We start from the raw sequence: 14,637 nt of genomic DNA on the forward strand, positions 1-14,637 counted from the left end.
GTAACACCCACGCACAGGAAATCAATGTGAGTCAATGCCCTGTATAGCTATCCTTATCTCAACCAGCAAAATCCCTTGTTCCTTCCTATTATTGCTTATACTCTCTCTACAACAAAATTAGAGATAAGGGCAAAATAGTTTCTGCGGGGTATTGAGGGGGGGAGCGGGAGGGGGTGGAGTGGGTGGTAAGGGAGGGGGTGGGGGCAAGGGGGAGAAATGAACCAAGCCTTGTATGCACATATGAATAATAAAAGAAAAATAAAAAAAAAAAAAAAAAACCAAAAGGTGGTAGTAATGAAGTAAAGAGAGTGGGAACCTTAAGACTATGAGCAAGAAATCAGTAAGAGGGCATAGTGCTATAGAAGGGCATTTTGGGGGCCCATGGGATTCTGAAGACCTTGCTCCAATGTGTTAGGGTAAGAAAGTTATGAGACTTGCAGGTCTGGATTCTAGAAATTATTTATTATTGCCATAACCTTTAAATAAAAATTGCATTTTGAACCTTCAAAAAAAAAAAAAAAGAAATACTGCACATAATTATTTGTGACATATACACATTAAATCAGTTGTCAAAAAAAAATTTAAAAAGCTGAACATCAGCTTTCTGGCCACCTGACCCTAGAGTGCAGATGCTCATCTGTGTTCAGGTTACCCATGACTATACAGTGAACATGTCAGTGCATTCAGGAAACATTTATTGTACTGACTAGATACTTAACGAGCTAAGTGGACAGTACATTCTCTCAATTCATTAAATTAATTACCTCTTAAATTTTAAGAAGTAATGAAATGTCTTGAAATATGCCAGAAGTATTTCTCCTAGCAGTTGGCAATTTTTTTCTGTTGCTTTGAAATGTAATCATCTGCCGATCTAATTATTTCCCCCACAGAAAACAGAATTGGCAAATACAGAGAAAAAGAATTTGGAATTTTGATCTTTTAATAAAAAATTATTTCTTTATTGATTTTAAATTACAAGTCAATTTTTTGCAAACACTAGAATTATAATTCACTTTAGAACTAAAAATTAAGATTCTATAAAAATTTTATCAAGGGTTTTTAATATATTAGATGCATCCTCTCATTAATATTCGTAAGAGGTAGAATGTCAGTTTTGAATTTTTTTGTCTTCACACAAAGGCAGGTAAGAAGGGAGAAATCTGCATTAAATTATAAAAAATTACTGAAGGCAATGAAAGTAGGAAAAAGAGCCCACTCTACTGATCTCCTCTCCCAACCATAAGGGAAAACTTCACCCTTCTCACCATCAATCACCATTGGGTATGAAGAGAATTTTGTTCTCAGTTACAGCCTGAATTCATTGCAATATAGTCAGTCAGACTCATTTTTAAAACCAGAGGGTCTCTGGCCTATTTAACTTTTTTACACAGACATTTTCTAGCCTGGCCAGAAAGAAATAAGCTTCACACTCTTCTGGAGTATCTCTACTGTTACAGAACTCAATTTCATTCCCCAAAGCCTTACAGAGTATGCATGTTAATGTGAATTGTGGTGCCAGCACCAAGTGCTCACAGAAAACACTACTCCTGGTCTTGCACTGTGCCCAACTCCTTCAATTCCAGGACAGAAGTAAGTGTGAGCAGTAGCACTACTGCTGCTGTGACTGCTATCTTTTTATTATTATTTGATGGAAGGTGTCTAGTTGGTGGGTCTGAATCAAAAGTTAACTGATGAAAAAAAAAACAGTAAAATTTGAGGGATAAAAGTATTAAAAATAAATGAAATGCCTTTTCAAAAAAAACATATAACACATGGTCTGTAAACACTAGTTTTTAAGAATTAAACACGAGTCTTTTCTGAGACTATCAATAAAAGATACAAGGTTCATTCTATCAGGTAAATTGCCATTTTACTAAGGGAAAAAGGCCAAGTGCTTCTTTGTTCTCTGTGGATGAGATTTGCAATTGAATGCATTTTCAAAATACAGTGGCATACACTCACACTTGTAAAAATGTAAAATAAAAAGAATTATCACTCTTCTCAATGTGCTTTCAGCATATTTATTTATATGCAACATATAAGTGGCAAAAACAATTTACACTTGCTCCTAAGTGGTGTCTTGTAACACATTTACCAATGTCTTCATTTAGCAAGCATTTACTGAAAACCCATTTTATGCCTACCACTGTACTATTTACCTAATGCCTATGAATATAAAAAGGACTCAATATGTCCTAAATAAACTTTCATTTTGACAAGGAAGATAAGAACTACATAAAATAAACTGATCAGAAAAAAAAAGGGTATGAAATCTCATGCCAAATAAAATTCAGAAAGCACAATGGGTCCTTAAGATGAGGGCCAGGTCACATGAGCCTGTGTTGTTCAGGAAAGTCTTAGAAGTGGGATATCTCCTGAAACAACCACTCACAGTTTTAGGTCAATAATGCAATGTGCAATAATCAGATCTGTAAACTGTCAACAGTTTTATCCTAAACAAAAGTATTCTCTGTCATGGCACATAAAAGCCCAGCAGTTCTTCCAGATCCTCCCTTAGGAGAGGGACGCATCCAGTGCTTTGGTCAGCAAAGTGTAAACTGTGGTAAGTACATGAACGTAGGTTCAGAAACAAGGCACAACAAAAGTACTATGGGACAGGAAGTATGCCCAACGTGAAACTGAACAGCAGTGAGAATGACTTCTTAGAAAAAAAAACTGTGTGTACAATATTCAGCTATAATTTTCCAGAGACTACCTTGAGAAACCAAGCCTGTGGTTTAAGTACTTTTTCTCATAAGACTTTATTGAGTTGCTTAACATAAAAGTTCTTGTAGCATTCAGAAGGAAAATGGCTCTTTGGTTCACTGGATTGCTGTTCTGTTACTCACTCCCTCACCCAGTGTAACAGAATTAGAATTACACATCCTTACCTTGGCTATGCAATTCTGGTGCTTTGTACTAGTACAGAAATATGTATGCATTTCCACTTAATATGCCATGTGACTTGTTCTGATCAATACACTATAAGCATTATTAATGTTACTTATTTTGACCTAAGGCCTAAGAGGCCTGGCAAGTGTCTGCTCTCTACAAGAAGAGTCTGCCCCTGATGGTTGCTTTCCCTTCTTCAGCTTGGGTCTCGGCCTGAACTCTGAAGTCCAGCTCAGCCTTGCCAAGCCCAGCCCCACAAGCCTGGGATCCCAAAGCCCAGAGACAGAAGCAACCAATTGACACAAATGACCAAGAAGCTGCCTTCCTTCCACTGGTCATTTACCCACATCCTGCTGCATGGCTATACAGCGTAAGCATCATTTCATACTTCATGCTAGGTGAACACCAAGGATTGCAGGAGGCATTTCTCCAGAGGTTTCAGAGGAAGTACAGCCTTGCTGACAGCTGACAACATCATTTTGGACATCACAACTCGGAGACATTTCTGCTTAAAGCCACCCAGATTGTGGTACTTTGTCTTTACAACCCTAGGAAACTAATGTCTTAATTTTGAATTACTTTTATACACTATCAGTGCTCCAAAAGGATATTGTCCCCAAAACTGTATTACTCTCCCATCATGTCTATTCTAATGTTTTCTCTTATAAATTACAGGCAATATGGACATGTCATTGAGGGAAGTGGTAAATATTATTTTCAATACTACAGTTGAAAACTAATCCACTCAACATCAGTATCCAGCAGATAATTCAAGCACAGTTCATTTGAATAGGTGGCCTGGGAACTGACCTGCTTTTCAAGGAACTATTTTAATAAAAAAAGGGGGTTGAAATAGTCTGGGAATGCAGCATGGCATGAGGACACTGTGCCACTCACATCACAATTTCTTTAGTAATTTTAGCCTAACAGAAGTATACTGCTAGGTTCCTTGGTACACACTTATGCTAACACGTGTCATCTTCTAATTGATTGTTCCACATTCCTTCCAGTCAGACTGTAAGCCCTGGGAAGGCACGGAATGTGTCTTACGTTATCTGTGCATGCACAGGTGCACACAAGAACATGCACCACAACTCCTGGCTGAGGTCGGACACAGAATTTATTATTAAATTGATTTTTACTTACTATGGCTAAATAACAGAAACTGACTTTATGTTAGGGAACAATAAATTCTTGCCTTTTATTCACGAGGTCTCCACTTTTAAAAATCATATTCTACGTCAATTAAAATATCTCAGCATGAAGTCCTAATTTTTTTACTTATAAAACATGTCTTCTGTATAAAGATATAAGACATATAAAAAAAGGATTCATGCAGTGACGATACACACCTTTTAACAATTTCTTTGCCATATCCTCATGGGGTACGTGAATCCCCCCCACACCTTGAAAATCACTGCACTAGACTATGAGAGCAGATAAGTGAAAACAATTCCTGGGATTTGGTCCTTTCCAGGAAATGCAAGACCTCTGAAATTTTAGTATCTTTATGTACTTTAAATACATTCTCTGACAGATTCGTGAAATTGTCTAGATCAAACAAGCAATATTTTATAGTTGATGATAGAGGTGTCTTTGTGACTAGGATTAATTTGTACCTTAGTATGCCCCTATTATCAATGCACTTGCTAACAGTAAGTGGTGCTCTCTGTAATCAAAGTCTTTAGTTTTTAGATTTTAGGAAGGAAAATCTATTATTGTATCTGCAGGCAAACCTCTCTAGGACTAAGAGAACAAATGATACAACATTCTTATCTTGAAAATAAGAAAAAGAAAAATGTGCAAGGAGAAAGACAGAGCCAAAAGCTCATTATCATGTCTAAGAATGTCATCAACATTTTAACATCCTGTTTTCCTGTCCCACGTATATGGATAATGCTGATCTAGAAAACTGCAAGGCATGGAGTAATATAAAATACAAACTCTATCAGCTTATTGTAAGAACGAAACAATAAAACAAGTCAATCTTTAGTTCATTTACTAGAATAGATGGCTTAGACAGTGCTCATAAATTAAATATCAACCTGGTGCAGATGACTGACTTATTTATTTTTTTGCAATTCATATTTAGCAGTTGATGCTGAGATAAAACATTTTGAACTACAGAATATTGTTCAGATACTTACAATATTGAAAAATATTAGAATATTGTTCAGATACTGACCAGTGGGTCAAAACTAATGAAATACAAAATAATCATTTGATTTATGATTATTTTAACACATATTCTTCTTTTTTTTTTTGTAATTGAATTGCTTTTATTTATTTTTATTCATTTATTCACGTGTACATTGTTTGGGTCATTTCTCCCCCCTGCCCCCCTCCCCCACCCAACGACTGACTTTAAAGGGAGAAATGTGAAAGAAACATTCAGATAGAGAGGACAGAGAAGCATGGAGGCAGGACTTACTCCCCTACATGAGTAGGATTACTGAGGATCCTGATCCCACTGGAATGCCAAGGTCATGCAGGGTGGGGTAGGAGATAAGACAAGTATTCTCTGGCTTAAATTCCTAAGAGAAAGCTGCCACCACTAATGGCTCATAAATCATTTTCCTTGGTCTACTTATCCTTCAAGAAAGAGGGGCTGGTGTACTCAGTAGCAGAATGCTTGCTTAGCATTCCTTAGACCCTGGCTGGGTTCCATCCTCAGAACTACCACAAAAAGAAAAAATAAAAATAAAAAAATAGGGCTGATCTATACATAAAGCAAACAAGTTAAATGCAAGAAAATATCAAGCAGATGATTTGTGGATGAAAAAATTGAGGAAGTAAGATTTTAGCAGCTTCAAAAAGAGGAAGAGAAAGTAAACTATTTCAAAATGAATATTTGCTTGGTAAAGACAAGGAATAAAATATCCTATGATACATAACTTACAATAATTTTTAGCAATCATCATTGTAATACATATGGATTAAAAAGTACAATGTGGAAAAAAGAAAATGCAAATCATCCATGATTCCATCAGTTGGAAAAGAATGCTAGTAATGCTAATATTTTGTCACTTGTTTTTTCATCTATCAAATTAGAATTCCTGTTCTTAACCCCTCTTCCTGCCTCCCAGATAAAATGGGCTCGTGGATGAATATAGAGTTTGGTGGTTTATTTTTTTGGTTTTTTTGCAGTACTGAGGTTTGAGCTCAGGACTTCATGTTCCCTAGGCAGGTGCTCTACCAGTTGAGCCACTACTCCAGCCCGTTTGTTGTGTTGGGTATTTCTGAGATAGGGTCTCACTATTGCCCAGGCTGGCTTTCATCACAATTGTTCTGATTATTCTGTTACAGAATACCTAGGATTACAGGTGTAAGGAACTGGTGCTCAGCTAGAGTTTGATATTTAACTCTATTATGAATATCTTCCATGTGGTTAAATATTGCTTCAAATATTATCTTTTTTTTTTAAACTGGGGTTTGAACTCAGGATCTCAATCTTGCTAGGCAGGCACTCTACCACTTGAACCCTGCCCAGACCTTATTACTTTAGTTTGTTTTTCAGATCAGTCTTGGGCTGGACTTAGACTGCAATCCTACTACCTCCTGTATAGCTGGGATTACAAATATGAATCAGCACGCCCAGCTTCTTTGTTGAGATGGGGTCTTGCTAACATTTTTCCATGGTTAGCCTCAAACACTAATCCTATTAATGTCCACCTCCCACATACTTGGGACTACAGGTGTTGCCACAATGCCTGGCTTAAACCATTATCTTTTTTTTCTTGCAGTACCGGGGTTTGAACTCAGGGCCTCACACTTGCTAGGCCAACACTCTACCACTTGAGCCACTCCACCAGCTCTCTATTGTGTTGGGTATTTTTGAGATAGGGTCTTTCAAACCATTTGCCCAGGCTTCGAACTGTGATCCTACTGATCTCTACCTCCTGAGTAGCTAAAATTACAGGCACGAGCCACCAACACCCAGCAGACCATTATGTATGATTAAATATTTTATCATACATGTACACTATCATTTTTAAAATGTCTTAATTGGGTCTGGCAGAGTGGCTCAAGTGGTGGAGGACCTTCCTAGAAAACGTACAGTTCAAACCCCAGTAGCACAGACAGACAGACACACACACACACACAGGCACGGTTTGAGTTTTTCTCGTTTTCACTACTACCCATGATGATAACTAATGTTTACAGAATAGCTTACTCTGTGCCAGACAGGGCTCCAAATACTTTATATGAATCAACTTACCGAATTCTCTGTATGATGTAGGAGATAGATAGTATATTATCTTCACTTGACAGAAAAAAAATTAAGGTAAGGAAAAATTAACTTGCATAAGTTCCCAACAGGTGATGAATGGCAGATTAGGATTCCAGGCTGGTTAACTGGCTGCAGCATCCCTGCTCTAACCCCTTTACTACCCCATGGGCCTCTAGGAGATAGTAGGCTCACTGCTGAAGCCCAACTGCCTCTGTCCAAGGTATAACAACATACCCTCTTATCTGTGGGATATGAAACAACCTCACTCTTGCCACCATAGTTACTGACTTTTGCAATCTAAATTACAGTATCTGCATTTCTTTCATGCAATAAAGTCAGTATTTTTCCAAGTCTTAGCTCTTTTAAATGCCTGCTTTGTGAATTTTTGATTCCTCCTTCTCACCATAATACTTTTTAAAAAGTTAAGGCATATTAAAATTAATTTGGAAGGCTCTGTGATTTAAAATACAAAAAGTATTGGTAACTCTCTGGTTCAGTGGGATTCTGTAGATGGGCAGTATCTTGGGAGGATCACCAGAAACTAGGTCAGCTATAAACACCTGAGACCACAGAACTGATGGACAAATAGCCTGAAATTGTGATTTACACCATACTGCAGAGGCTACACTCATCCAGTGTCTAGAATATTCATCTTTACTATTCAGGGCACACTCAAGTCCTTGTGTAAGTGTGCCTGGGAAAACAAGTTGGTAAATCTGATGTTTGCATAGTGAGGCCAGAATTACAGAAGGAAAAGAAAACTCTTGAGGGACCCGCACCTGCAGAACTGCCTTGTGCTTTTCAGACTGACAGTCTGAAATTTCACATGAACAGGGCTCAACAAGCACTATTAAATTCTTACTTTCCTCTGTTAATCAGGAATCAAAAGCACATTACTTATGCCAGGAATGCTGCAGTAAAACAGAGTACCTAGGAGGTCCTCTGATTACTTGGGTTTGAACTAAAACTGTATCACATATTTAAGGAGTCACTTTTTAGGATGGGACACTCCCTTCAGTGTTCCAAGACATCTATCAGGAACAATGTTTAATGCTTGCAATTTTTGAGAAGTAACATTTTTTCCTGTTGTATCTCTAAACTTTAATGATACTCTATGCAGAGGCTTTGGCTCTCTTATGTACCAACTAGAGAAAAACCCAGCATCTGAGGCATAAAAGACACCCTAGGATCATAATGCACATGAAAGCTTTATTATTTATTTTATTTATTTTTTGGCAGTGCTGTAGTTTGAACTCAGGACCTCACACTTGCTAGGCAGGCCCTCTATTGCTTCAATCATTCCACAAGCTCAAAAGCCATTTTTAATGAGTGCTAACACAGTATCTGAGGGACAAATAGTAAAACCAGAATTGCTCAAAAATAATGATATGGACATGTATTATAGAAGGGGGGTAGGGAGAAAAGGACAAATGATTAAATAAAAACTTCAACTTTGTTTGTTTTGTTTGACCAGTCTTGTCACCAAAACTCATAGTTAATTTGTACTAGAAAGGCATTTTTGCTACTTATGAGAAATGCCTATTTCCACTCTGGAAACCCACCTGGGATTCCAACACAGTGAAAGCCTAAAAGAGTTCATGGGATCTCGACTAAGAAAAGTCCCCGACAGTAACACCAGAACTCAATGTGGCTTGCTGATAAAAGCTGGAGAACAGAGTGTGACAAGTAGAAGGAACAACATGGAGAAGCACGCACATGCAGGGAGTGACCATCAGTTTTGTATTACTAAACAGAGCTTCATAATGTGAGGTCCATAAACGAGGCAAATGGTGTGTGTGGCAAGCAGTAATGCATTGAACCTTCGTCAGATTTTTTTTTAAAAGGTCCATGAAATGGAGAAAGGGGGTTTGGGTCAAATGCATGGCAGGAAGGCAGAGGGAACAGGAGATGAATTCCTCAGAGCCCAAGAGACAGACTAGGGCATAGGCCAGCGATCCTCTAGAAGGCATAAGAGGGGAAGTTTAGAGGAAAGGCTAGCTGAGATGCCAAGGAAGGCAGAACACAGATCATAGTCCCTTTAAGCGTCTGAGGTGCCATACCAGGGCAGTGGGAGCAGGACGAATTAGAGCAATAGTTGAGACAAAATGACTAGACTCTACATTCACATTTGCTTGTATATGTATAAAATGCCACAGAAGCGTCTCAGTTAACTGAAATCACTGCTGCCTGTGGACAGGGACAGCAGGTGATAGATGGGGAAGAGGGAGTTGTTCCACTGTGTCCCAACTGCACCTATAAAGCCACGTGAAAATACTGTCTATTCTAAAAAATACATTAAAAAGAAAAAAGAAATGGAAGTTACTGGGATAAGATGTCTCTATGTGAAAACCTGCCCAAGTCTCTTCAAACTCTCTCGTATGTTTCAAGTTGCACTTTTGAATTCTGATTATTTTTAAATGTAAGACTCCCAGACTCTACCAATGACTGAATGTTGAAAGGGGTAGTCTCTCTGTCGACGTGGGTGATAAACATATGAAACCTAACCTTTGTATCACATAATGGTATTTATTTACCTGGCAAAAATCAGTCAAGAGATAATTGTCAAAGCACCAGAATGAAGAATATCTGGCCAATTAACTTGGTAAATAGATAAGGATATCTGGTTTATTAAAGCAAGGATGAGGACCGGGTGTGGCGGTACACATCTGTAATCCTAGCAACCGGGGAGGCAGAGATCATAAGGATCACAGTTCAAGGTCAGCCCCGGCAAAAAGTTATTGAGATCCTGTCTCAACAAACAAGCCAGGCATGATGGTTCACATCTATATTTCCAGCTATGTAGGAGGCATTGGTAGGCTAGTGGTCTGAGGTCAGATGAGTCAAAAAGAGTGAGACCCTACCTGAAAAGTAACTAAAGAAAAAGGGCTGGAGGCATGGCTCAAGTGGCAAGTGTGAGCCCTGAGTTCAATCCGCAATACCATCACCCCCCAAAAGGATGAATTATATGAATTACTCTTGAAGGTAAGATTGGCAATCCAGTGTGGTGAGCATCACACTAGTTTAGATCAGTCCTTCAGCTGAAAATGACTTAAAACTTACACAGAATCTCCTGCTCAGCCTAATACAGCATATAAGGAAGGCACTGCAGATAACTGACTTAAGGTGAATGGCTTTACCTACTTCAGTGACTGAGCATAAATTTAACAGTTAAAATCAGTGCAATTTAGGTTTGCAAAACTATAAAATAGTTTTCATTTGGCCATATATACACAAGCTCCAATATACCAAATTTATATTTGTTCAAAACTTAGCATAACCAGCTAAATGCCTTCATCAAAAAAATAGTATGTTCAGAAATCAATTCTGCAATGTTTTTATCTGGTATGTTTTAGATTTTCTCTTGCTCCACAGGGGATGAGTCATCATGAAATAATGTAATTCAGTAAAATGGGGAAAGTATAACCAGATTAAAATCAGAATCAAGAAAAACAAGGTAGCCAGGTGGCAGTGGCTCATCCTAGCTACTCAGGAGGCAGAGGTCAGGAGGATTGTGGTTTGAAGCTAGCCTGGGCAAATTATTCTCAAGACCCTATGATGAAAAAACGCTTCACAAAAAAAAAAAAAGGGTACTAGTAGAGTGGCTCAAGGTGAAGGTCCTGAGTTTAAGCACCAGTACCAAAAAAATAAATAAAATAAAAACAAGTAAACAAGGTAAAACAGAAGCTAAAGACCAAGGGGATTTTAGGGGTCTTATTGTGAAGTAGGAAAAAAAAAAAAAAAAAGGGCAAGGGGAAGTTAGAACACTGCAATTAAATTATAGATTTTTTACATGGATATTAAAATTGAGTTGCAAATTTGACTCTTCATTTGCTAGTTGTTAAGATGGAAAGGAAAATATAATTATCTGTTCTCAGTTTGCATGATGGAGAAAAGAAAAAGTCACACATGCTTTAATTGTCCTCAAGAGGTGTAGCTTTTCCTTGTCATCTAGAGTGAAATGGCATTTTGTGCATGAACTTCAAACAGGTGCTATAGAAGGGACCATGATCTTAAACACATCGTAAGTGACATACAGTAGGTTTCTTCTCACTGTTAAGAAAATCCCTGTGTGCACGTGGTGGAGGTGGTGTTATGGATGCTAAACAAGGTAACCAAGGTAGAGAGTTTGGGAAGATCTAGCTAGACACCTTGTCTGATATTGGATAGGAAAAGGGAAGTCATGACCTTTGTTCAGCCAAACCTCTATAAACCTCTATAAACTTTGGATAAAATTTACAGACAATTCACATTCTCTAGCATGTGCAGAAACAAAGGCATTTTGTTCCCATTGAAAGGAGACCAGTACATAAAAATTATTCAACTATCCATTCCCTATATTTGTAATTCAAGGTTACACAAATTTACTTCTGTATAGTTTTTCTGCAGCCATAACAATTTTGATTCCAGGATATGTGAATTGAGAAGATCCTGTTTAACTTTGAAAAAATTATGGCCTGAGATTTTTTAAAAGACAGAAAATCACAGGAAGGACAGTTAGAGATTTCTTTAAAAGCTTGAGGAAAACACAGAAAGAAAACATAAAGAAATCCAGATGTTAGGATTGCATTTCAGTGGTGCTTTTGGAGAGGGGGTTGCTGGGGGCTCAACAAGGCAGAACCCAAGAAGAGAGTCATCAGTCCCAGAAGCACTGAGCATTTTGGGTTCAGGACACACAGGAGGGGGGAAAAAATGCCTCCTCCATTCTGCAATTAGGAACCAGCTCTTGTCTGACTGGAATTCCAAAACCCAAAGTTACAAGGCATTGTTAAATGCTCAACTTGTACTTGTCAAATAAACAAGTAAGTGCTTATAAGTAACAAAGTAAAAAGGGTTTATTGTAACCACAGGGGAGGGCTCTTTGCAATGGTGTAAAGTGAGTAAGGAAAAAAACATCTGCTCAATACCCTTGATTACAAAGGAGGGCTTGGAAATGTCATTCTCTTCATTGCATGGGGGAAATTTGATTTTAATAAATCATAACAAATTAGATCCCCCTCAAGCTCCTTCTCATAGTTCACCTGATCTTCCCTTTTTCATAAAAGTATTATTTCTTCACCCATTTGGAAGAACTCTACTAGGTTAGTGAAGCAACAGTAATAAGCTATGGTTTACCATATTGTATGAAAGTAAGTTTTTTGGGTAATACATACCGAGGATGTAAAGATGCATTAAACAACAAAAAAGAAGAAAATTAAGGAGACCATGTTTAGATAATTTTGTTGAGCAGAGATTGAAAAGAAGTTAATGCTAACTCACAAGATTTATGTGGCAGGAAAACACAAAATAAAAACAGGAACTATCATAGTGCAGGAACAGAGAAAATATGATGCCATTATCCTTATTTTTTGTTTTGTTGTCTTTCAAAATAACATTTTAAAGCAGAAAGGTAATAGATCTTTCAAATGCCTCATTTCACAGTTGTTCCGGATGTAAAACCTGGAAAGAAATATGCTTATGCACTGCGGAAAACAGGTAAGAATTCACATCTGGGTGGCTCAGAGGCAGAAAGTTTATCAAGCACACGGAAGGCCCTGGGTCCCATCCTAAGCCCTGCAGAAAATAAAAACTGTACCTGTATCTACATCATATATTTTTAATCACATATGAATCACAGAAACTTCGAAATCTTTTATTTTCATTTTTACCTTTAATAAAACACATTGCAATTAGATTAAAACACAGCTCAACTCTGAAACAAGTTAATATGTCACTTATTAACTGAATGACTGTTCCCTTTGGAATAGCTTACAATTTTCTTTAAAACCTGAATTCTATTTGAAAGTTTAAGTGAAACAAGCTTGATTACAATGAGACTGAGAAATGTGCAACCTTACACATAAAATACACCTAAGAGTGCGGGAGAAGTTAATAACACCTTACAGTGCTAAAAAAAATAAATAATAAAGTCAGAATTCAAATGTAAATATTTAATAACCAAGATTGCTTATTATTTAAAGTAGCAATTTTTAAAAATCCAGTCACATTTCATTGGTGACAAAACAAAAATACACTGTAATTCTAAATTGCTGTTTTCAGAAGTTCGAAACACAGTTCATTCATTCAACAAATAATTAATGAGCCCCTAACAGGCACCAAGATGCAGATTACGAGATGGAAGGAAAAAAACGAAGGTTCTGTCCTCTTGGTGTTTATATTAATTCCGTTCGCTAAATCTCAAATCCTAAATATGTGAATATAAAATTGAAGTTTACAATGATCCATTTTCCAAAATTCCAAACGCTACTGCTTGATATAAAAATTTTAAAACCATTGCCTGGGAAGAGATCATCTTGCTGCAAAGCTCTAACGTAGGAACTCTACATCAAGAGGAGGAAAAAGAATCCATAACCATTTTCTCAGAAATACAAACCATTAACACGGAGTTGGAAGTTAGGCTGTGCACAAGGCTGCCTCTGCTGGCCGGACCCTGTGCCTCCATCCTCCCGGCAGAATCTCAACTCCCGACACCTGTATCAAACTTGCCACTCAAGCCCATCCCTTCGAAAGCAGGCATAGCCTGAGTCGGCAACGGAAGAACACCGTGGCCTCATCCATCCTCTTAATGATCTGACTTCTAAAAGAACCTTCTCTAAACTACCCCAAAATGTTGACGGCGAGGGTGTGCGCCATTAATTTTGCGACGGACCAGCTATGACATACACAAAAATCCACAACCTCATCTAGATGCCGCCGACAACCACGCCTTGCTCGCCTACATGATTTGGCTAAAAAGCCAGGAATAACGCATCTGCTAATCCAATTGAAAAAAGCAAAGACCTATTTCTACCCGTGCTACTGAAAATCCAACGGTGTTCTCTTCCCCTATATAAGCCACACGCCAACCTGTCCTTCCCACCCCCGCCCACGCCGCTAAGGTCCCCAGAGGGTGGACGGGAAGGGTCAAGATTCCCCCCTCGCCCCTCTTCGGCCTCAAGAGCTCCAGGAGAGGATTTCAGGGGGCTGCGCCCAGCGCCATTAGCACACCTCCGAGCCCAGGCGAGGAGGCAAGTTTGGCAGGTCCAGGTCCGGGTCCCTGTCCTCGGCCTCTCCCAGCTGCAGCATCAGCAGCGGGTGGCCGTCAGGGCTGGGCCCCGCCTCACCCACCTACCTACAGGGCGGGGGCGCCGGCTCCTCGGGTCCGGGAGATGGGGCTCGGGCGCACGCATTTCTGGGAGCGGTGGCCTCTGCCGCTGGGCGCGGGGGAGCGCATCCTCCGGGGTGGGTGGAAGGAGGGGTCGGGGGAGGACCGTGCGCCGAGGAGGAGCAAAAGGAGGAGGAAAGAGCGCGGAGGGCGCGCCTGCAGGGCCGCAGTCCCGAGCCGGTGGAAGCAGCCTGAGCCGCCGCCACCGGGATTCCACAGGGCTCTCCCACGCCCGGGGCCTCGCCGCCCTTGCAGTTGCGCCCTCGCTCAGGGCATCGGCCGCCACAGGCTCCCCGGCCCCGCCAAAGGCGGGAGCTGCGGGTGGCGCGACACGGTGCTGACGCCCGCCTCTAGCTCCGCCCGGCCCGCCGCA

The 14,637-nt window shown here is 39.4% G+C and overlaps 1 protein-coding gene across 2 annotated transcripts in view; it reads right to left on the reverse strand.

Moving 5' to 3' along the window:
* Ncoa7 (nuclear receptor coactivator 7) overlaps positions 1-14,368 on the reverse strand; it is a 153,058-nt gene extending 138,690 nt beyond the window's left edge. For both annotated transcript variants that reach the window (XM_074075249.1, XM_074075247.1), the window contains exon 1: positions 14,232-14,368. The gene's annotated coding sequence lies outside the window, so the exon portion shown is untranslated. The remainder of the gene's footprint in view (positions 1-14,231) is intronic.
* Between the last annotated feature and the right edge of the window lie 269 nt (positions 14,369-14,637).

The sequence above is a fragment of the Castor canadensis genome, chromosome 1 (genome assembly GCF_047511655.1).
Source record: "Castor canadensis chromosome 1, mCasCan1.hap1v2, whole genome shotgun sequence".
NCBI classification, from domain to species: domain Eukaryota; kingdom Metazoa; phylum Chordata; class Mammalia; order Rodentia; family Castoridae; genus Castor; species Castor canadensis.